Source organism: Panthera uncia, chromosome B1 (assembly GCF_023721935.1).
Source record: "Panthera uncia isolate 11264 chromosome B1, Puncia_PCG_1.0, whole genome shotgun sequence".
In the NCBI taxonomy this organism is placed as follows: domain Eukaryota; kingdom Metazoa; phylum Chordata; class Mammalia; order Carnivora; family Felidae; genus Panthera; species Panthera uncia.
Window position 1 is genome coordinate 63613236 of NC_064811.1, and position 25029 is coordinate 63638264.

Sequence of the window (25029 nt, forward strand, 5' to 3'; positions counted from 1 at the left end):
TGCTCTCGAGATGCTGTACAACGTTCCCACGATGCTGGGTGACATCGGCCACAGGTTCCAGTCAGCCACGCAACCGTAAGGCTAAAAAACTGATGTACTCTCAACAATTCTATGCCCACACAACCATTCTGTTTTTCACTGTCAGTACAATATTTAATGAATTATGTAAGATGTTCGACACTTTATTGTACAATAAGCTTTGTGTTAGATCATTCTGCCCAACCGTAAACTAATGTAAGTGTTCTGAGCATGTGTAAAGTAGGCTGAGCTAGGCTATGATGCTCAGTAGGTTAAGTATATTAAGTGAATTTTTCTGTCTGTAAATGAATTCTTGACTTATGTTATTTTCAATTTCTGATGTTTATCAGACTATAACCTCATTGTAAGTCAAGAAAGATCTGTACGTAATATAAAACAGTTTGTTCTTATAAAATTATTGATATTTTTATTTTTAAAATTTTTTTAATGTTTATTTATTTTTGACAGACAGAGAGACAGAGCATGAACAGGGGAGGGGCAGAGAGAGAGGGAGACGCAGAATCCGAAGCAGGCTCCAGGCTCTGAGCTGTCAGCACAGAGCCCGACGCAGGGCTCGAACTCACAGAGTGAGAGATCATGACCTGAGACGAAGTCAGACGCTCAACTGACTGAGCCACCCAGGCGCCCCTATTGATATTTTTAAAGTATTAGCTTCCTTTTCAATAAATATTGTATTTCAAATTACTTCATCTGAAAATAAAACCCACAAATAGCAATAATTCTGTAAGCTGTTTTTTTTTTCCTTTTCTTTTGTATTCCTCGTAACATTTAGCATAGAGACTGGCCAGTATTTATAGAAGGAAAGACCATAAGGCCATTCAATTAAAATTAATGTAGGTTTTAGGTTCTATAGACTGTCGACTATGGCCACAATAATGCCACGTAACAAACCGCTCCAAAACACAGTGGCTTAAAACAACAATTCTTTATTCCTGTTCACCAGTAACTTCTTTTCTGATCTCCTCCCAATATTGTAGGACCTTATTAAATGCAGCCAGTAACAATCAGCACATTTTCAACTTTTGCCTCAGAATGTTTTTCCTCCAATGGTGGAAATTCAATCAGTGCTTCTCTTCTTTCTTTGAGGTTCTCATAGGTGACAGTTTTAACATATGTGTTGTCATTATGTAATATTTCCAACGACTTTTCTCTAAATTTCTTTGTTCTCCACCAACCAATCCCAAGACTGATGCACACATTTCAAGTATTTGTTATGTCAGCACCTCATTCTTGGGTACAAATTTCTGCATTAGTCAATATTGCCGCAAAACACTACTATTCTGAGTCACTTCACAATCCAGTGGCTTAGAAATAGCAATTATTTATTCTCTGGTTCCTGTTAATCGGTCAGCTAGGGCTTGACTGACTAGGCTCGGCTCGGCTGGTCTTGACTGCAAGCTGTGGTTGGGTCTGAGTCCACTTTGGTCTCCACTGAAGGGTAAGCTCAGATCTTCCCCATGTGTGACAATTCTGGGGTCCAGGCTACAGCTGCAATAACTATCCAGGGGAAGCTTTTCTCATGGTAACTGCAGAATTGCAGGATGCATGGCCAACCAGAAGCGCATCTCAGTCCTTTGCTGTGTCACATCTGTTAACAGTTTTTTGACTAAAGATAAACACATAACTGAGATTTAGGGAAGTACAATTTGTTTCAAAGTGTAGGTGTAATTATTACTAGAGGGAAATAAACAATTTTAGTCAGTAATTGAATCTACCAAAGATCCCTCTGTTGAAATTTCACTGAAATAATGCAAGTAATGATTATTCTACGAAAAACTATGGAAAGTAATACTTAATTTATTTTCAATTCTGTATTCAATATTCTTTCTATATTTCCTAAAATATCATGCCAACTGTTGGTAACATTAAGCCAGTTTAATAATCTTATAATCAGAGGTGCCTGGGTGGCTCAGTCAGTTAAGTGTCCCACTCTTGATCTCAGCTCAGGTCTTGATATCAGGGTCATGGGTTCAAGGCCCTCATTGGGGTCCACAGTGGGCATGGAGCCTACTTAAAAAAATAACAATCATATTATCAGCCTGATTATATAGTTGAAAAGATTACTAAAACAAATAAAATAATCATTTATGTGTTTTATAAAGCTTAACAATTTTTCTTGGGAATTAATAACAGTGAAAGAAAATTATCAGATCTGACTTTATTTTCTAAGTTGTTGTGAAAGATTCTTTTCAATATAATAGTATTAGGGAGTAATTTTTGTTGATTCCTTTTCTCAAAAACACCTGGCAAACTTATATTAATGATATGCTTCTTGTCTGAAATGAAACTCTTTACCTTGTCATAATCTGTATGCATTCTGTTGAGTTCTTAATGGTGAACTGGTAGGGAAAGTAGAAAGTAGCTAAGCAGTCCCGAGTCACATTGTCCAGAAAGAATTAATTACTCAGTCCAAATCCATCCTTTAGTTATTGTCCACAGGATCTAAACGTATGGACAAAGCCAAAGGAGTGGGAAGCTTAGGGCAGAGTTTAACTATAGAGATTTAAGGCAATTTTGTTCCTAGGTGCAGAGGAAGTGTGTCCCTATTGGAGCCACTAGTCATAGAGATGCAGAGCCATTTTCCAGTAATCTTGAGAGAGGAGACTTATTTAATTTGTCTCATTTGGTCACATGTAGGGCAGTAGGAACAACTGCAGATCTCATTTATTGACATTGGAGAAGGCTCTAAGAGTTTGCTGTCTTGTTAACAATTGGCTTAAAGACTAATCCTGTGTATTAGTTGTTTACTAAGAATTTGTTTGGCAGGGTGCCTGGGTGGCTCAGTCAGTTAAGTGTCCAACTTCGGCTCAGGCCATGATCTCACAGTTCATGTGTTCAAACCCTGCATTGGGCTCTGTGCTGATAGCTCAGAGTCTAGAACCTGTTTCAGATTCTGTGTCTCCCTCTCTCTCTGCCCCTCCCCTGCTTGTGCTCTGTCTCTCCCTGTTTCAAAAATAAATACACATTAAAAAATATTACAAGAAAAAAAAAGGAATTTGTCTGGCATTTCTCCCTGGTTCCTGAGAGGTAGTCTATAAATCTCTGGAATTCCCAGAGTGATAAAAGTGTCTTTATTGTTTATGGTGGGGCCCTAAATAGTCTGTGGTAATGAGATAGGGATTGCAGCCGACCACAACCAGAAAGACCCAGCATGTAACTAGAGGGTTGGAGTCTTGAGACACATGGTATCAACCAGCCTTTCAGGGAGGGGAGAGAGGCTGGGGACTGAGTTCAATCACACAGCCAATGATTCAATCAGTCGTGTTCACTTAATGGAATCCCAACAAAATTCTGGACACCAATACCTGAGGGGGTTTCCCTGTTAACAATATTCTGCTCATTTGTTACACATTGCTGTGCTGGGATAGGGATACATCCTGTCTCCACAAGGAGATGACACTGGAAGCTTTATGTTGGAACCCTCTCAGACATCACACTACGCACCTCTTCTTTTGTCTGGTTATGATTTGTTTTTGTTTTTTGGGGGGTCTTTTTTTGCTATAATAAAACTGTTATCATAAGTACAGTGCTTTCCTGAGTTCTGTGAATTCTCAGAGACCAAAACTGAAGGGCTAGAGGGAATTTCAAAATGTGAGTCAATTGTTCAAGAGTGAGGTGCCCAGAGCTGGTAGTCTAACTTCAGGTAATCAGTATGAGAAAGACTGCAAGTAGTCAGAACAGAGCCTGCACTTAAAGTAGTTGTCTATGAAGTGAGAGTGGGCTAACACAGCCCAAGCAGATTAGGATTTGTGTATTCAGATGACTGAGAAGTCATCTTGTCTCCCTGAGGTAACAAGAATTTTACTCGACTTTCTAATTACATATTATTCGTATATATGTATATAGTCAAGATTTCCTGTTAGAGGTGCCTGGGTGGCTCAGTTGGTTAAGCACCCAGCTTCTGCTCAAGTCATGATCTCATGGTTCATGAGTTTGAGCCCACATCAGGTTCCATACTGATGATGGGACCCTGCTTGGGATTCTCTCCCTCTGCTCCTTCCACTGCCCCCCCACACACACACACACCAACCCTGCATGTGCATGCACTCTCTCTCTCTTTCAAAATAAATAAGTAAACTTAAAAAAAATCCCTTTTAAAAAAATTTCCAGACAAATCATGTTCAAAGCAAATGTTCCAAGTATCAAATAATTATTTAATAAATATTACAATTATAATTATTTTAATTTTTATATCTTTCAAGTGTCTGAAAAGGAAAAAAAATATTTACCAATTGTATACTATGCAGTAGACAGTATTTACCTGTTTTTTGCTTTTTTATTGTCCATCTCCATTGTTCTGTGCTCTGTTCTGTGCCACAGAGGCTTGATGTCTGGAAATACATTTCCCAGCCACCCACCCCAGCTGGCTTCCTTTTATGTTCTGGCAATGAGAGGTGGTGGAAAGTCATAAAGTGAAAGGAAAAAAGGTACAGTAAAACTTTGGTTTGTGAGCATAATTTATTCTGGAAACATGCTTGTAATCCAAAGCACTTGTATATCAAAACGAATTTCCCCATAAAAAAATAATGGAAACTCAGATGATTCGTTCTACAACCCAAAAATACTCATATAAAAATTATTACAGCACTGTAATATAATACAAAATAGTAAAGATAATACAAAATATAAAGAAAAATAAACAAATTAACCTGCAATTACCATCAAAAACCTTCATGGTTGGTGTGAGGGAGGGAAGAGATAGGAGGGTTATTGTGTAGGACAACTTTCACTATCACTATCACTGCTGCCTATTGGATCCATGGAATCTTTCTCTTTTAACAAGGAAGCTATGCAATGACACTTGCTTTTGCCTCCTTTTGAAGATGTCGTGGATACGCAACATTGCATTGACCCACAATCCCGCAGCATGTGCTTGGAGAAAGAGACAGAGAGAAAGAAGGAAAAACCATTGGCTCTGTTGCAATCACGTGACATTCAGCATCACATACTACTTGTATTGCAAGACATAGCTCCTTTATCAAGTTAAAATTTATTAGAAATGTTTATTCCTCTTGCAGAACACTTGAAGAACAAGTTACTCTCAATCCAACATTTTACCATATTTTTCTCTTTTCAGCTTTAACTCTGGCAGTGGCAGAAATAACAACAAAGGTAATGGCTCCTCCATGGCAATATGGACTCTATGTTTCTACTCAGGCTCTTGTTGTAGAGTTGGTGGAGGCAAGAGGCGCTTTGGATGCCACTACAGAACACTGTTCTTGGGCTCTGAATCCATTACCATAGCTACAGGCTTGGGGATTTTGTAATGCTAGCTATGGTATAAACTCCTGGTTGCTTTCAACTGGCTCCAGGGACAGCCCTTACAGCAACCTCAGCTACACAGTGATCATGGGATCTGGGTGATTTTCCTTCCTCTATCCTACGAGCAATAGCAGCAGCTTTGCATAGTTACTAAGATCAGGGATGCTTCACTTCCTCACTTTTGCTCCTCCAGCCATTCCAACACTTTTGTATCCAGTTCCTGGTTCCATTTTTCTGTTTGAAATATTAATATTTTCCAGACCAGATACAGACTGATGATAAAGAGGGCAAGTAATGTTTTCCTGAAAAGTTTTGTCAAATGTAATTTTTATAAATCAAGAAATATTTTATGCAAACAGGAAACCTCTTTAGAAGAAAAATAAACCCTCTGAAAGTGATATACCCAATCCTGCTTCAAGTACTCATCAAATAAATGTTTCTGCTTCTTTTTCTTTTGAAAGCTGTTTGTATCTGCCATTTTATTCCTAATTTATTCTACTCTCATATAGTTTGCAAATTATTTTCATGAATTTATAGCAAAGTATATTGTGATAATGTAAACATGCTATTGTCAAATTTAATATCTATCACAATCAGCCCGAGTGACAATGAGATTGGCTTATTTTATTTACTTAAGTTTACAATTCCAACCTATACCATAAGGGCTGAGTAGAATTTGGGACAGAAAGACTAAAAATCAATTTTCCTAAACAATGATACGTTATTGGAAAAAAAAAAACGAAATGAAGATTTTATTATGCAGATAATTATTTAGGTTTTATATTTCCAAATAACAATGACCTTCATACTAAGATTGCTTTTTGCAGAGGAATTCAAAATGAGTCCAAATTGGTTCCTGACCACTGAAATCTGAAGGTTTCCATGGATTTTATACTAGAAACCTTTAAAAATAAACTTGAAACAAGGAACAGAAAGACCTAATCACTTAGAAGTAACTAATAGCTATTTTAAGCAAGTAACACATATTCCAGGTAATCATTAGAAGACTGATTGATATGACATGTGTCTGTAACTGGGCCAAAGGAAAAGCTAGAATGATGTTTTGTCATAGTCAGCTCAGGCTGCTCTAACAAAATATCATAGACTGGGTGGCTCATGGTTGACTCTTGGTTAGAAGCTTCTTCCTGGCTTGCAGAGAGCTGCCTTCTTGCTGTGTCTCCACATGGTGGAGATAAAAAGAGTTCTGGTCTCCTCCTCTTCTTGTAAAAACACAAATCCCATCATTGGAGCATCACTTTCTTGACCTCATCTAAACCTAATCACTTCCCAAAGGCTTCATCTCCTAACACCATCACACTGAGAATAAGAACTTCAATATATGAATAGGGGTTGGGGGTGGGGACGCAAACATTCAATGCCTAAAAATAGTCGAGCTCAATTCATATATTTTAAACAAAGGAATTGTGGCTTAGTAAAATACAATAAATAAGGAAAAGAAATCAAGAATAATTTTAGTAGTTTCTAGAAAATAGTATTCCATACTTTTTAATGTTCTACTTTGCAGCCTTAGTTGTCTTAAAATAATAAAGTGGGAATTGTCATTTTTATGCTGATTTCAGTGTTTGTAAATTTTGCTCTAAATTTACGTTGTTTTAAATTGTGGGAGCATCTCTTACCGTTCGTCTCTATTTTGTAGTTGATATTCTATTGGGAACAAGGTATATTTACATAGCATAATAACATCCAGATAAAAATATTTAAAAATCTTTTCTGAAAAACATTTGTCTACTTCTATATATCCAGACGTTTGTATTGTAGAAATAATATAACTGATTATTATTTCTTTAATCCAGCTATTTGGTAACACATGAACACAACTATATTCCTTATATTGCTTTACATCTCAGTTTTCTTGTTTATAATATATAACATAAAAAATATATTTTTGTTTGTTTCTTTGTTTGTTTGTTTTTAGGGAAAGAGAGAGTGCAGGCAGGGAGAGGGGCAGAGGGAAGAGAGAGAGAATCTCAAGCTGGCTCTATGTTCAGCATAGAGCCTGACTTGGGGCTCAGTCCTATGACCCTGGGATCATGACCTGAGTGGAAATCAAGAATCAGATGCTTAATCAACTGAACCATCTAGGCACCCCTCTTGTTTATAATATTTGAGTCTGTTTAGTGTTTATCAGTATAAACAGAGTGAAACATACAAATTACTTTAAAATTGGGGGAGAAAGCTCAACTGCAAGTTATCACCACATCATCATTGTTAGAGATATAATTTGTATTTTTAATATTTGAAAAGAAGCTTGAATAGTTAACTACAATCATATATATTCTTTCCTTTAACCTAGTAATCATATACCTGGTAATTTATATGAAGAGAAAAATAAATTGAAATACATTCTATAGTTATGAAGAACTTAGTATGCCTTCTACTGGAACAAGAAATTGGAAAAAATCTAAATGTTTAAAGTTAAATGTAATCTGATAAATTAAGCACATAACAGAATGATTACTGTTGTAATTATGATTATACAAAAACACACAAAAGTGGATTTGATATAATATGAAGTGGGAAAGCAGAACATATTTTATGCACAGACAGGAACTGCAAAACAGACATATATATACATTTTGTCAGGTTAATAAGCAAAATGAAAATGAGATTTTAGAAGACTGAATTATGTTTTTGTTTTAAAAATATTTGATTTTGTTCATACTTCATTTTAATTTAAATAAAATGCTTCCTTCAAGTTAAAATGCTTCATTTGGAAAGGCACTGAAGTTATGGGTAGGGTTGGAAACCCGAGAGGACTTTAAAGTTTCTTGCTAGAGGTAGAATAAGTCTATAAAACCAAAAAATCTTTTTGATTACACGTAAATAGCAAAATTTAGGGGGAAAAATGTTGGGATTAAGGCCAATAAAGAACATCCTCTTCATGTTTATACTAGTTGAGAATAAAGGCAGGGGAGGTAGATAACTGAAGATAAAATTACCAACTTAACTACTGAGAAATTGAATGGAGGGTCTGGTTTTAGATTTGGACCAAGAAGGCTTGCTTCTTCCTAACACTCCAATTCCTTGGTGTGCAAAGCTTGAAAAAAAGCGCTGAAGGGCAAGTCAGGAGACATGCACTTACCAGGACTGCAGTTCACATCCATCTAAAAATGTAGAAGGAAGAGGCAAAGAGAAGAAATTCCCTAAAGAGAACAGACTTGATCTTGTTTCCCAGGTCTTGCCACCCACCACAGAATACTGACCAGGGGTCATGCGCATGCAAGTTTCTCTTTCTTCCTGTGACACTACAGTCATTAGGCACAATCAGATGCAAATCAATTACTCTACAAATTTTTATTTTATTTTAAAACTAGGAATGAAGTCATGAAGGAAAAAAATTCCAGGATGAAATTTTCTCTGGAAGCTTTATTTTACATAGTTTTTCCAGTGAGAGAAAAATATCTTTAAAATATTTGGGTTTGTGCAGGTTTGCAACTAGAGTGAGGTGAGTAAAGCACCTGACTTTTGAGCTAAATTTAAGGGGCTGCCAAAAAAATCAACAATCAACACAAATAACATTTTTACTCAATAGTTTTAAGAAATACAATTAGTGCAAATGGATGATGAATAAAATATTAAAATGTTAAACAAAGATAGGATCAGTAACCGATTTTTTCATTTGCCTCAGACTCCAATACAGTTTGGCATGTCACTGATTTGGTGACTAAAATTAATATATTTTAAAAGAATATTCGTCAAGCTCTTTTTTTTTTAATGTAGGGAATTTAAATGCTAGAGTTAAGGTCTGAGAAGCCGAAAAAAGGTGTTTTAAAAACTCTCAAGGTCTAAGATTGCTTATAAAAATCCACTTGGTTACTCATTTTTTTAAAAAAAAATTAATGTTTATTTTTGAGAGAGAGAGAAACAGAGTATGAGCAGGGGGAGGGGCAGAGAGCGAGGGAGACACAGAATCCAAAGCAGGTTCCAGGCTCTGCGCTGTCAGTACAGAGCCCCATGCAGGGCTCAAACTCAGGAACCATGAGATGATGACCTGAACCAAAGTCAGACACTTAACCAACGGAGCCGCCCAGGCACCCCTTGCAAGGTTGAAAGCCAAAGGTAATACTCTGATGAATCTATAATAAATAATTTCAGGCTCAGAAATTTAGAACAAACAATATATTTGGGGTGTTTTGAGAGAGAGAGAAAGATTGCATGTGCTCTGGGAGATCTTGATCTGAGCCCAAATGAAGAGTCAGAAACTCAACCGTGCCTCTAGGTGCTGAGGATACATCTCTATTTTTCTTAGCTTTCAAAAATGCACTTTGTGTCCAGTGCTATTGTATCATAAACAGAACCCTGAAGGATAAGGTAGGAAAGTAGTTTTTTTTCTCCTATCAACTTGTCTAGCAATGCATTTAGAAACAACGTTCTTTTTCCTACTTTGTAAGATAGGAACAATTTACCAAATCTCTCCTATGTGCTAAAGAAGCTCCTGGTCTTAAAGTCTAGGGAGTGCTTTGAGGTCCTGACCTTTTTTGATTTTAAGCCAAAGGACAAAGAATAACCCTGTCTTCCTCTTTGCTGTATCCCAGACCAGGTTTAGCAAAGAGTGTTGTGGAGTGACCCTTGGTCAACAAGACCAGCATTTAATACCAACTCTGTTTCTTGATGATTCTGTGATTTCGGTCAGGATACTTAACTTCTCCAGGCTTCAGATACCTCACTGATGAAGCACAATGAGGTGTTATGAGAATTCATTGAGGTGAAGGAAGTAAATCCAGCTTTAAACAGATAAAGTCATTGTCCATAAGCTGCCATTTTACCTCGTACAGGAGTTGGCACTTTTTTTCTGTAAAGGACCAGATAGTAAATATTTTAGGCTTTGCAAGCCATATGGCCTCCATCACAAGTCCTCAGTTCTGCTACTGAGGTGCAAACGCCACCACAGACAATATGTGAATGAGTAGGCATGGCTCTGTTCCAATGAAACTTTATAAAAACAGGTGGTGGGCCAGCTTTGGCCCTTAGGCCATAGTTATGCCAATTCCTGACCTAGTACAGCATAGTGTGGATTCAGGCCCTTAGAATCTTTTCATGTTAAAGATACTAGACTCAAAACTCCATGAGAACAGGAACTGCTTCTGTTTGTGTTCATCATTGGATCTCCAAGAGCTTAGTTAGAGATTTGCACTTTTTGAGGAAATGTTAGCTTCACAGCTCAGAGCAGTGCCTGGAACTTAACAACTGGGTAAAAAAAATCAGATGGAAATCTTTTTGATCTAAATATTCTGAAAGATAGGGGCATCTGGGTGGCTCAGTCGGTTAAGCATCTGACTTCGGCTCAGGTCATGATCTCGCAGTTTGTGAGTTTGAGCTCTGCGTCGGGCTCTGTGCTGACAGCTGGGAGCCTGGAGCCTGCTTTGGATTCTGTGTCTCCTTCTCTCTCTGCCCCTCCCCCACTTGTGCTCTGTCTCTCTCTATCAAAAATAAATAAATGTAAAAAATTTTTTAAAAAATTTTAATTTTTTAAAAATTTTAAAAAATTCTGTAAGATATAAAGTCATGATAAGATTCTACCATATACCCATTCTTTCCACACCTGTTTTTACACAACCATTTTGGAGAGTGTTCTCATTTTCCTCTCAGCATAAGATCAGTGACAGAGAGAGAGTGCTACAACTATTAAAAAAAATGCACGTGATCTGGATATTATGTTATTTATGCCCAAGTTCATAAAAAAAGTGTTAAGTCTCATGGGAGTAAACATCATAGATCACTGTGATTTATTAGAAACAGGGATTATGAATGACTTCTGTGATACTTCCCTAACAAAGCAGTGTTACAGGCATGATACTGTTTGGACCTGTGAAACTTGTACATAACAAGCATGGTGCTTAATATATAATTTTAATGGAAACACGACGTAAGTCATTAAGCATTTCTTGTTTTCCTGGACATCTTTGGCCTTTTAATTCTTCGCGTTCTTTCTTACGAATACTTTTTTTCCAGGCGGGTGTTTCTGAAGTTATTAAACATATCCAGTAAAGGGGCGCCTGGGTGGCTCAGTCGGTTAAGCGTCCGACTTCGGCTCAGGTCATGATCTCACGGTCCGTGAGTTCGAGCCCCGCATTGGGCTCTGTGCTGACAGCTCAGAGCCTGGAGCCTGTTTCAGATTCTGTGTCTCCCTCTCTCTGACCCTCCCCTGTTCATGCTCTGTCTCTCTCTGTCTCAAAAATAAATAAACGTTAAAAAAAAAACATATCCAGTAGAAATTGGATCTGAAAACTGGATTGAACACAAAGGCTAGTGTTGTCACCAAATAGAGACATCATTCGCTAACAATTCTGCTTGTGGTGGGTCTGTTAATTTGTAGGGAAAGATGTGAGACGTGCTGCACTGTTATCTATGGAAAGCTTTTAAAAGAATAAAAATGTGTAGAAAACAATGGAAAAGTAGAGCTTACTATAGAATTTTTTACTTTTCCAACAAGTTTTTAAAAATACATATAATCCTGGGGCATCTGGGTGGCTCAGCCGCTGAAGCGTCCGGCTTTGGCCCAGGTCGTGATCTCACAGTTTGTGAGTTCAAGCCCCGCATTGGGCTCTCTGCTGTCAGCACAGAGCCCGCTTTGGGTTCTCTCTGCCCCTGCCCCACTCATGTGCTTTCCCTCTTTCTCTCTCTCTCTCTCTCTCCCCCTCAAAGATAATAAAAACAAATTTAAAAAGAATGCATATAATCTTACACAAATATATTTTAATCTCAAAACCTCAAATTACAGAAAATATATACTTATGAGTTTGTGATTCTAAGAAAATGATACAATTTTAATGTGAAAAATAAGATAAATATCAACCAAGCAAAATACAATATAAGTCCTATGTAACCCTAGCCCAAGAATTTATAATAATAGATTATTTTTCAATTTTATTTATTTACCTATCAAAAAATTAATACACGTTTGCTACATCAAAGTTCTGTGTTTGGATCTCTGAAGATCACAAAGATTCATTTGAAGGTATCCCAACATTGAAAGAGCTTGCCATGTAGTCCAGGAAGTAGACTGAGTACAGATTATTCAGGGAAGGAAGCAAGAATGGGTGAGGTAAGAAAGAAGCAGCTATTATCAAAGTGGCTGGATATGGGCCAAGCATAAAGAGGCCAAGCCTCAAGGTTTCAGCTGAGAATGTTGTTATTACAGACAGGAAGATCCCACTTCAAATTCTGTCCTAACACATGGGTACTGGTAAAGAGCCCCAGTAGGATATTGGCCAAAAGAGCAGAGTATTCGGAGAGCCTACTGTTGGGTGTTACTGTCGAAGGAGAATATCAACAAAAATACTAATACCCAGATTGGGAATAGGATTCAAGAGGGATCACTCTTCCTTTTCCTGGTGCATTTTTATCCGTGTTGTGATAAAATCAAATGCAATATACTGTTTTCTACAGGAGGCACTACTTAGACTGTTCATTTTCTGACATATATTAACCTCTATCTTAAAATTGCATTAAGTGGCCAGAGTTAGAAAGTTCTGTTTAAATCCGTAAAAGGCTCAGGCATTGCCTACACTGCCAGTTCAAAGCTTGAGAGCCCCCTCCATCTTAGGGATATTAGTCCATATGTCCTAGTATTTAGTACCTAAAAAAGAAAGGACATAATCTGTAATTTTTGCTATGAGTTCAAGTGGCACATAATTAAAATAACCTATGCTTCTAAAACACTCCAAAACTGTTATAGTCATAAGTTTTGGCATTGCACCTTTAGTTCAAAGTCATTTCAAAACCATATTGTATGTGGATCAGTGACCAAGTAGATGCAGAGCAAGGTTGTTTACAATGGACTGGAAAATGGTTCTCTTCACTGCAGATTAGAAAGGGGATTTTGTTAGGAGAATAAAAGCAAATCCAAATATACATGGGATCTGCACATTAAGAGGACATAGAACAGGCTGTATGCTGGTTTGCAGTGCCCTGAATGAAGGCACATTTCTATATGGTTTTTGGTGAGAATGTAATACGTGCTGGTTGCAAAGTAACACCGAAGAAACAGATTCTTTTCTTCTCTTGGCTGTAATTTACCTATCCTTTTCCTGAAATGCCAGTTTGGGGCGTTTCATGCAAGCACAAGGCTAGAAAGATAATAAAAACCAAATGAGTGCTTGGCACATTTCTCAGACTGTAATGAAACCAGAGTAATTGAGGGAGTCAGCAAATCACAGTTATCAATCAAATTGTGAAGGTGGTGGGTACAGATGCCAGGTCTGATTTGCTGTCGTGGTCCAGAGAACCTGTTTTGTTTTGTTATTGATTATTTTTGTTTGGTGTTTGCATTATTCTTGAAAACAGAATAATGCACATTGCCCCACTAGGACATATACTTACACTTCAACTTGAGAGAATGAGTCAAAGGTCACAGGGTTGGGTCAATTTCTGAAAGGAATCTGCATGGCAAATATCTAATCCTAAAAGTGTAAAGAAAGCAGATGAGCTAATTGCAAATATAAATAAAAAGAAAACAGGCACTTCAATTAGTGCCTCAGTTAATCTGGATAGATTGAAAACTCACTTCCCACTCAACTCTAAAATTAATCTTCTCTGATAATGGAAGAGATGTCATTGCAGTGATTTCAGAAATAATGAATTTACCGAGAAATTTAATAAAAGAAAAGGATAAATCCCAGAACTTGGCATCAAATAAGAAAATATTGTTGCTCCTGAATTTTTATTTACCTCCCTTTTTCCTCCTTAATTTGATCTTGCTTTTATCTAGAAAACACAGGTAAATGATCTTTTCTTTCTCTTCCTTTTTTTTTTTCTAAATAAAAGACCATCTCTTGTATTCAGACTAGACTCAGAACAAAAGCAATTTTTACCCTCGTTCTGAATTTTAAAAATGTTGCGCTTGTTGTTGTTGTTGTTCCAAACAGTTTACTCAATGTAAATGTTGACAAATGAGTCATCCAAGTCCCAATTTTTATCATTTAATTTCTGATGGAAAAGGAACTGGCTTCAACCACCACTTAAGGGAAAGAACAGTTGCTTCTCTCCTACTGATAAAAATTTCAGCACTATAGGCAAGTTCCCTTGATGCTAATATAGATATGGTGGGCCCAACAGACAGGTGGAGTTGGCAAATAAATGTTCATTTCTTCCTTTTATGACTCAATGTTATCATGAGGGAAATCGAGAACATTTCCACAACACAGCTGTGTGGGATTCTCCTGCTCGTCTATCAAGATAACGCAGAGTCTTTCCCTCCCCTGCAGTTTGGCAACCAGTGCAGATCTGAGTAGGAGATACAAGATTACTCTCAAGTTCTGGGCTCCACAGGAAGTGCGGGTCCTGTTTAGAGTCGCCGCCTCTATCTATCAATTTGAGAGTCCCCGTAGCTGCTTGTAGGCTGCTCTGGTTTATAGAATCATACAACGGTAAGACTGGATAAGATAAACAGTCGATGTTTACATCCCCTCTCGGGCTCCCCGATAAGTCATTTTCTGGCACGCTCCCGTGTACCTCTGCTGAAAGGAAACCCACCACTTTCCAGGAAGATTTCTCTATTTTTGATAACCTCTAATTTTTAGACGTGTTTTCCTTGTATTTATTCTTGAACCTGCCAAAATACAAGTGACTTACTTTTCCTAATTTTATGCTTCAAGGTCACCCATAGGAAGTGAATTTTTTTTTTAATACAAAAACATCCTTACATTTTGAAAGAAGCCCTCATGTTCTTCCGGCTGAAGTTCTGATTATTCTAAGAATTCCTCTCATGAAGGGGTCTTAAGTCTTTTCTGCTTTGGACAGAGTGATTTCACCCAACATCCAAAGTGTGATCAGACCACTGAGGGCCAAAGTGGCCTTGTAGCCCTGGCTGACCCGATGGCCAGAGTTTGTCCTCTGCAGTTCAGTTCTTCCTCTGATATCAGCCAACGTCAACGAGAGAAATCAAAGATGCTGCTGGGCATTCTTAGGAATCATACTTGCCTCTGGAAGCATCACAGTTAAGGCAGACAAATAGTAATAATTTATACTTTTAAGTTCCTCCAGAAACAAGGACTTCAGAGGAAAAAAAGTCCAGAGCCAAAAAGCCAAACTTGTCATCTTCCCCTGCCAGTGACTTTCAGCCTTCCACTTAACCGGATTCAAATGTCATGAGCATCCTTCAACCCCCTTCATCTTTGCTATAGCCAGTGAGCTGTAGTTTCGCTGTTTCCCCCATCTTGACCCTCAGACCCCATGGCTAAAATAAAGCCTTAGACTTTCACAGTCTGGTGTGGCTTACTGGCATCTAGCTCAACCATGCACCTAGCCTGAATCTCCTCTAAGTTTCCTTAGCCTCCACTGCAGTCCCATTAAGTAAATGAGAGCAACAGGGGATGGGAAATTTCAACAGACGGAAAAGCTTATACCAAGTCCAAAGGGGACCCTACTCTATTTCCAAGTATTCTTGTATAGGAAAATACAGATGCAATATTGTCAGGCCCAAGTTTTCAAGAGAAGCAGAAAATCATATTTTTTAAATAAACTTCTTTGATTTTTTTTTAACATTTATTTACTTTTGAGACAGAGAGAGACAGAGCATGAACGGGGGAGGGTCAGAGAGAGAGAGGGAGACACAGAATCTGAAGCAGGCTCCAGGCTCCAAGCCATCAGCCTAGAGCCCGACGCAGGGCTCAAACTCACGGACTGCGAGATCGTGACCTGAGCTGAAGTCGGAGGCTTAACCAACTGAGCCACCCAGGCGCTCCTAAACTTCTTTGATTTTTTAAAAGCTTTTTGGGGCACCAGGGTGGCTCAGTCAGGTAAGCGTCCAACTTCAGCTCAGGTCATGATCTCACAGATCATAAGTTCCAGCCCTGCGTGGGACTCTGTGCTGACGGCTCAGAGCCTGGAACCTGCTTCACATTATGTGTCTCCCTCCCTCTCTGCCCCTCCTCCACTCTCTCTCTCTTTCTCTCTCTCAAAAATAAATAAATATTAAAAAAATAATAATAAGAAAATAAAAGGGTTTTTTCTGTTTGTTTCTTAAAGTTGGTTCTCTCCCCCAAATATGTCTTCTGGGTGGTTCTAGCCCTAGCCCATGTGCCACTGGTTTGGGACCTTTGTCCCATACTACATTTTCTCAATTGTTCCAATAATTCTTACAATAACTGTAAAAGTATTAAAGAGAATATTACTTAGACACTAGAAGTAGTATAATCAAGTATGCAACAACTATGACACCATGTTAAATAAAACAGTGAAACGTATGTGTATGATATGAGCAACAATTATATTTTTAAAACTCTGATTTAGAAAAAAAAAGGGAATTAGAAAGCATGAAAATGGTGAGTTTGGATGGAAAGACTATTGTGACTTAAATCTTTCCTTCTTCTCCTGTACAATACCTTTCTAATTCTCTCCTATGAGCCAACATATCTTCTAGAAAGACAAAGAAAATGAGTATGTCTCAACTATCATGTTAGTAAAAGGAAAATCAGAACACAAGACTTTATAGGGACTAGAGGAATTTCTTGATCTGTTACCTGTCCCTTGTAGCATGTCTGTACATTTTAGTCTTCTTATATTCCTTTTAATGTTAACTCATGTTCAAATTACGCTTTTTTTCAGAATGAATTTTGGTAGAAAAACTAGAAATATTGTAACATCGAGATGAAGGGAACAGAAATGGGAAATGAAAATACTATATTTGTTAACAAGGGCATAAAATAAGAGGAAGAATCATACACTCGATACAAGATAGATCAAATTTTCTTATGCTGCCTCTTTCTAACGGGATCTGACTTATTCAAAGCTAACAGTTTTGAGCACCCCCTCGAGGTACTATTATTATCTCTGTCTTAGCGATAAAGAAACTTAGACCCAGTGAGGTCAACCCAATGTCACAGAGCTCCTGAGTGCCAGAGCCAGGGTCCGCATCCAGGCTACTGTCCCTCCAAAGTTGTCATGACTTCCTACCGCTTACTAGCCAAATAATCTTAAGTCAAAATAAAAAGCTCCCTGCCACCTAACAAAGTAAAACAAAACGAAATTAGGATTGGAGCTTTTCTAATATGTCTCTTCTCTTGTCAGATTTGTGGCCCAGCTGCAAATGACCTGTAGCGTTTCCACTCAACACAGTTATGTTTCTAATGACGTTTCTTCCTTTTCTTCTTTCTTGCCTCCCCTCCACCCCTCTGCACACTGCTATGTAATAACTGTGGCCGGCAATTTTGAATGTCACACGTGACTTGTAGCACAAGCAGAAAATTTGAAGGACTATTTCATTTGGGATTTCTGAAGACAATATAAAGAACAACCCTGTTGGAGTAAATTCACTGTCACCTGATATTGTGCATGCTGATTAATTGCATGTGTTAGGCATGTGTTTTTATTCCACAGTCTTGATGTTTTCACATCTGGGGCCTTGCTGCCCTACCCAGGACTGGCTAATTCCTAGAGATAGCAAACAACTTACCCGGGAGCATGTCTTTCATATCAAACTAACCTTTCCACAGCCTATACCCAACCCCTTCCTATAATGGGCTCTTTCACTCAGGGCCACTCTTCCTCTGCCTTCATCACCCCAGGGCCAGGTACCATACAACCAGGGACAGTCTCTATGCACCAGAGCCTGCTGAAATTATTGAAACTAGCCAGTCCTAAGCCTGTTCACCCTGTCTTGCCCGTCCGTTCCCATGGAAAATACAATAAGGTCCCTTCCCCACGTGTTTCCCCTACTCCCTCTGCTTTCTGACTGACCCTGGTGCTTCCCTGTGTGCCCCCCTTGGCATGGAGTGCCCCCTCCTCTTGGTATCTGTGAATATATCAAGCTATCTTTTCAATGGCAATTATCTCTTAAGCAATCAGCCTCACCATATCTGAATAAAAATAAAATCTACATTTTAAAACACTCCAGAAAGCCTCAGTCTCATGACATGATTCACACACCCTGGAACGCTAGGTTTGTTATTATGAGTCTGTTTGTGTTGGGCATTAACAGTGCCGAGTCAGCTATGACTCCAACTGGGGCTTTTACAGGCTGGTTTGGACAATAGCTCATAAATGGCTACGCCCATTTTATGGGAGAACTGTTCAGGGTATTTACAATGCGTACAAACCCTTGTGTTTGTCGCGCAGATGATTAAGCATATAAATAAGTTGTGTCAGTGCTTAAAGCACAAGGCAAGGTGAGCACCTGACATTTCATTACGGTCTGCCACCTGAAACCATTGTGACCTCAGACAGGATTTGACTCCTCGCATGCTAAACGGGAACATGGGTGTTCTAGGTAAGAGCTTTAAAGTAACAGCAATGGCATGAAGGGTTGCAAGACTAAAATATAGACGTTTAAATGCGACTCTGAGAAAAGTTTTAAATGCCTGAAATGAATTCAGGCTGGATAGTAAATGCTCACAGCCACCTCATAAAACATTGTTTATTTTCTCTGATGAAGGCTCCCTCCCTCGGCATCCTTTCCTTGCCAATACGTGACGTTCTCTGGGGCAATTTCCAATCACCGCTGCTGCTAGCCAGCTGATCACCATAGTAGTCAACACACTGACCCTGGAGAGGAACAAGATGCCCCACTGCCAGCCAGTTTGCAGGATGCAGCCTCAGCAACGTGAAAGCTCCAAACACCCCTGTGCTCTCTGGCTCAAACTTGGCAGTGTGGGGAGGCTGCCAGGACACCACCAGGAGGGGGGCCAGGGGAATGGTGTGCCAGAGCCAGCAGGTGGCAATGGCCAACAGCAGCTCAGAAAGCAGATCAGTATTTCCAGCAGTTAAGACAGCCAGCAGGGGTGGGAGCCAACGCTGCCCTTGTTATCCAATGTATAGGCATTGTTATAAATGACATTGGAGTCTCTGTACATCTCTCATTGGGCTTGTTAGCCAGGTGGCGGTTTTACCAGAGTCATCAATGCTCCAAGCAAAGCGTATGCTATATCATTTAACTTACATTTGAAGCCAGGGAGTTACATTTCTTAAAATAATGTCTTGGAGACACAATAACAATGATCTCTGGTATTCATATAGTACTGTTCTCTAAGGCGGTTAATGCACCTGCCAGACGGCATCTGAATCAAACTGAGCCTACTGCTCATGGTAGATGAAGAAATGCCATCGAACAGCTATAAAAATTAGAAACATAAGATGTGGACGTGATGCTTTGGAATTAGGGTCGTGCAAAATTTGAGACAGAATCAAGATGAAAGTCTAGGAGTTCTGAATGGCACTTTCATACACAAGCCAATGTATTAGTTGGAGAAGTGTATAAAACTCTGAGTGATGTTTGTGTCCATGCTATATTCACTTCAAATGACAAGACTGAGACATGGTACAATATGGGCTTTTTTTTTTCATTTTGATCTGGAATAGGATTAAATACGTACTAGAGAAGAGAAAAATGGTCATTATAAATTTGTTCTAAATCCTTTCCAGAGCAGAGATAATGTGGAAAGCAGATGTTATAAGAGATGTTTTCCAAGTTGGAACAAATTTCAGTAAGTTGTAATGCTTCTGAAATGAGCAAGGCCTAGCAATCAACAAATATTTATTGCTGGCCTACAATAAAGCTAGCACTGCCATTCTTGAGAAACACATACAAAAAGTCTAAGACCAAGTCTGTGATTTTAAGGACATCAGTGTTGTTGGCAGAGAACAACTAGCAAAAGAATTACTAGCCAACATGAAAGGAGACAGTGCATAGATTTCTCCTGCCATCAGAGTAGGAGGAATAGAGAGGTGAGTGAAGCCTGGAGAGGTGTAGGGAGGCTACCCAGAGAGAAGGGATATACTGGCTGGGCCTCCGCGTGGGTAACATGGGCCCCAAGTGCCTCATCATACAGAGCCCTACACAGGGAGACAACTTTTGTCTGTCAAACGTTACTAGAGCAAGCTTCAATCACTGAGACCCAAGAACTACGTTAGGATATTGGTGAACAAGACAGGTTGTGATGGTTCTTAAAAGTGGAGAAAGGAGTCTGAAAACAGCCAATAAATGCTGCTATGTCTCCTCAAATTCCATCTAGCTTATTATCTGTGCTTTGGAACCATCATCTATGTCTAAGTCAAATTCACCCAAAAGAAGAAGCAAACCATACTGCCTCAGTTACGACTGCCTTCCACCTCCTGTTTTTACAAAGCCAATGCTCATTTTTATGGCTTTTTTAAAAAGTAGAACCAATTAGAATGGGGTGGGGAGCTGTAAGCTCCTTCTCATCCTCTTACTCCCCTCCATCCCCAAGGGATGAACTCCTGATGTCCCTTAGGTAAAACCTCCTGACTCAGGAAAATAGAGTTTGAAAATTACTAAATGTGCTAATTCGTTAATGACTTTTGGATCCTATAATCCTGAGAATACAGCTAAGAATACCAGGTGGTAGTTTTAAGTGCAAACAGAGGCTAAAGATACATTCTTTCTAAAATGCTACAGTTAACCTCTGGTACTCAAATTTTGCAGCTGGATATAGGGCCGCTCCCCTTCCCACCGCCACACATTGGTTCCCCTTCCCACTGAGGGCCTTTCCCCCGCCGCACATTGGTTCATCTTTTTCACATCTGTGTGGTATTTTATAGTTAGGTTCACATAGCACCCCTTTTTGCTGTTACCAACGTCAACTTTCGAACACAGGGATTGCTCACATTTTACTCCAGAGTTGCAAGAAAGGTAGGCTCCAGTAACTTCTTGCTCACAAGGCCAGTGAATATTTCAACATGACAGAGTTGTTTGACATACCCCCTTGCTGTTTCTAAGCAGCATCTAGCACAAGTTGTTTAGAACTGCCGCTTCCTGGCTTTGGATTTGTTTCGTGTTACTTTTTTTTTTTTTTTTTTTAAAGAACATTTTGAGCTGACTTCCTTTTTGGTACCATTCTCAGCTCTTTTCATTCCATTCAGTTCTGCGGCATCTGGGAAAACTCTAAGGCATTACGCAGCTTTCCCCTGAAGTTTGCTGGACCCCTGGTAAAGTTCCACATCGTCCTTCACATTTCAAAGTATGAACACTGCCGTCAGGGGGGCAGCAAGGAGGATGTGGCCAAATGGAGACAGTCACACTCAGCTGCCTCTCTCCCATCTGGGACATGATACAGGTTTTGGAGAAGCAGCCTAGAGTTTGGGAGATGATCTTCACTACAGGACAAAGACATATGGACCCCTATCATTCAAACGATTCCCCCAAGGAATTCACTGGCTGAATAAGGTCAAAGAAGTCACAGGGCTAAGTTTCTTCTGTATCCTCTTGTCCCTCAACTCCCCACTTAAAACAATTCAAAAGGTGAATTTATATCTTAATACAGAGGCTTCAAGCATGGCTGAGTAAAAGGACTTCTTTCAGTTCCTCAAATAGACCAAGCTTGTTTCTGCCACAGAACGCTTGCCCTAACCCTTCCTTGTCCACTCTGTCTAAAATAGCATGCTACCCCCTCCACACCCTGGGTGCCCTTTAATACACTTTCCTGTTTTATTGTCTTTACAGCACTTACCAGCATCTGAAGTGATCTGGTTAATCTATTGGTTAAGTTTTTCGTTTTACTGGTTTTTCTTCATCAGTTGCTCTGTATTAAAATAGAAGTTTCATGCAATCATTGACCTAATGGATGTGTCCCTAATTGTATCCTTGCAATAGTGCTTACTTAGCACATAGTATGTGCACCCCCTCCCTCTCCAAGAAAGAGAATGAATAGATAAAATGCTTGTTGGGGCGCCTGGGTAGCTCAGTCGGTTAAGCATCCCACTTCGGCTCAGGTCATGATCACGTGGTCCGCGAGTTCCAGCCCCGCGTCAGGCTCTGTGCTGACAGCTCAGAGCCTGGAGCCTGTTTCAGATTCTGTATCTCCCTCTCTCTCTGACCCTCCCCTGTTCATGCTGTCTCTCCCTGTCTCAAAAATAAAATAAACATTAAAAAAAATGCTTGTTGCTTTCTTCTGTCATTTTCCAGATACAGCTCTAATCACTCTCCTTCAGCTACTCCTTTTTTTCCCCTCTTTCTTTCTGATATTGGAGCAGAGCACTTAGATGGCATAATATGCTGAAGTACAATTATGGCTGGAAAACATTGTTCTTTGAGAATCTATAAAAATATAATTCCAGACAGTACCTGTCCTACTTCAGCTCAACTTGAAGGAATTACCCACTTGCTAGAATCAGCATGTCAGCTTGTGAAGGCATCATTACCCAGATGACCATTCTGCATGGCAAATGGGGTGGCAATAGAGTACAAATGGACCGGAGAGGGAGAAAGCTAGAATTATTGCCCGATGTTTTTCTTTTTAAACTTGCAAATATCACCCACGTAGTCTCTGCCTTGCAGGAAAGCAGGTGACCTGTTGATTTTTATTATGAACAAATTATAGTGATGGCACATATTGTTTGACACTTTTGCTTCATAGTCCTAAATTTCAAATTGTTCCAATGAACAGAAGAAAATCTTAGCAGCCCATATGGGTTTCAGACTACCAGTTGCAGACTTGGAAACACCGTGTCTGAGCCCACTGAATCAGGCAAGCAAAGATGCGACTTTGAAGCACCAGGATCTCAACTCATCCCATGTACAGAGAAACACAGAGTCCTGTACCCATCGTGCATGAACGTACAACTCACAAAGTGAGAAACGAGAAAGAGCGAACATTTGTAGCATTGGTGCACACCGTCAGAATCAAAATAGAATGGAATAAAATGAAATACAATAAAAGAAGCACATCCTGAAGTATTTATCTAGAAAATATCTTGACAGAACGTGATCTGACCTCACATGAATCCTTTTTGTGGGGAGATGGTCTTCTACTAGAATCTTTACCTAAGATAGAGGGATTGCTTCAACAGGGCAGCCCTTCTCCGAGGAGCCATCATTTGGCCCATCTGCTAAAGAACTGTGGGGAATAACGTCTGCCCTACTGGCCTCAGCAATCCACGGCATTAATAGAACATAAGTGCTTATGCAATGGCACTGGATCCGTGGCAGCTGTTTGTTCAATGTTTCATGCTTTTAGCCACATCTGCTCCAAATGAGTGTTAATATTGCAGTGGCATCCACTAAGGATGGGCTCTGTCAGCTTTGCTAAGGATCAGTCTGACCTCAGCAACAATGGAAGAACACTCTGTCCCAAAGTACCATCTTTCAAAATATCCTTATCCTCTCAACCTGCAGGTTTCATCATCACACCCTCCACCTTCAGCTTTCTCCTTTTCCATGCCCCTCCCCAAATAAAAACCCAAGTCAGTGAATCTCAAGGAGAAAAATTGCATTTATTTCTAGCACCCTGTCCAGCAATGTCAGATAACAGTTTATTCATCCCCCGGCCCCTGGATGACATTGAAGCATATCAACAGTGACAAAAGTATATTGAATAATTATCTTGAAATTAATACATTATCCCAAACTTAAATAAATGTCATCTGATCAATATATCTTGGAATGGAAAGGGAAGAGAATGTGAAGGGCATCGCTTCATTATTCATTAATTTTAGAGTAATGTAGGCAGATGAAATGGTTATTTCAGAGCACTGCTATTATACTCACTGGCATTTTAAATAACTCCCAATATTTAACAGTATATATTCCCTTGTTGGAACAGCTTATAGATGTTAACACTTTAGCTTCCAGATTCTGCTCTTCTGGAAAGTCAAATGACAGTATTCAAAGGCCATTACCTGTATTTCTCTCTTTAAAAAATGCCTTTCCATTTTCATTGGTAACTGGTAGCTAGAGCATATACTAGTCTTTAGTCCTTATAAAATAGCTTATTAATGGTGCAGTCTTGAGGATTCTAATTGTTCCAGTCATCATATTCCCCAGGATAAAATAAATAACTCAATTATATCTCTGTTCTCTAGTATGCAAATGAGATGTATAGAATAATACCTCCCAGAACTTATATAAAACTGTGGGGTGAATATTTTAAAGGGAAGACCGTATATATCTTCAGGAAATCAGTATCTAGCTTTAGTAGGTACATTATGACCAAAGACAATGATTAATGTAAATGTACATTATTAAATATACATATTCAATTTTATATTTTTTTGCTCTTTTTCCAAATTAGAAATCAGTACATTTCTATATGTAGTTATTTTAATAAATTATAAATCAGCACTGTTGACCAGGTTACCTCCCAGGCCAAAAAACCCACTATACACTAAAGAAATTGCCCCAAACTTAGAAACATGTCAATGTAAAGATAGTGTCTGTTACAAATTAAAAGGTCGAACTCTTAATATTAGTTAACCCTAAGATGATTTAATAATAGAACTCTTCATCTGGGAGTAATAAGAAAGGCTATCAGTAGCCACAAAATCTACTGAAGTAAAATGATTACCTGGAGGGGCTGAAGAAGCCTCTTTCTATCAAACTAGCGAGTTGTTAATAGGTGATAAAATCTGTAGGAAATATAGAAATTCAAAAGCATTCAAGACCATATTTTCAAGAGAGTGGATGGAACGTTCCTATTAGTTGTACCTTGTCTCCCAAGTGTGTGTGTTAGTTAAGCGGGCAAAGACGCTGTTAATCAGGCTACTTTGAATTTTCTGCCTCATATGAAGTCTTGGACTTATGTTCAGTTCTCAGGCAGATGCAAACTAACTCAGTTTGTTAGTGATCATCACAGATCTATGACATACCTGCTTGTTTCACAGGCTTGGGCATTTCACACAGAGAGTGGACACCTGTGCTGGGACTCAGGGCAGTTTTGTGACCTCAATACAGAGAAAGTAACACAATTTTTAAATCCTTACTTGTTCTCTAACCTGATGGAAGTGAATTCAGGGCACTGGGCTGACATTCTCTTATAG

At 39.0% G+C, this 25029-nt stretch overlaps 1 long non-coding RNA gene across 1 annotated transcript; it reads right to left on the reverse strand.

Moving 5' to 3' along the window:
- Window positions 1-935: 935 nt before the first annotated feature.
- On the reverse strand, window positions 936-21800 carry LOC125923671 (uncharacterized). The gene is made up of 3 exons (XR_007458126.1): window positions 21726-21800; window positions 13645-13724; window positions 936-1645 (listed from the first exon to the last, which is right to left on the reverse strand). It is a non-coding gene; the product is annotated as an uncharacterized LOC125923671 (long non-coding RNA).
- Window positions 21801-25029: the final 3229 nt, after the last annotated feature.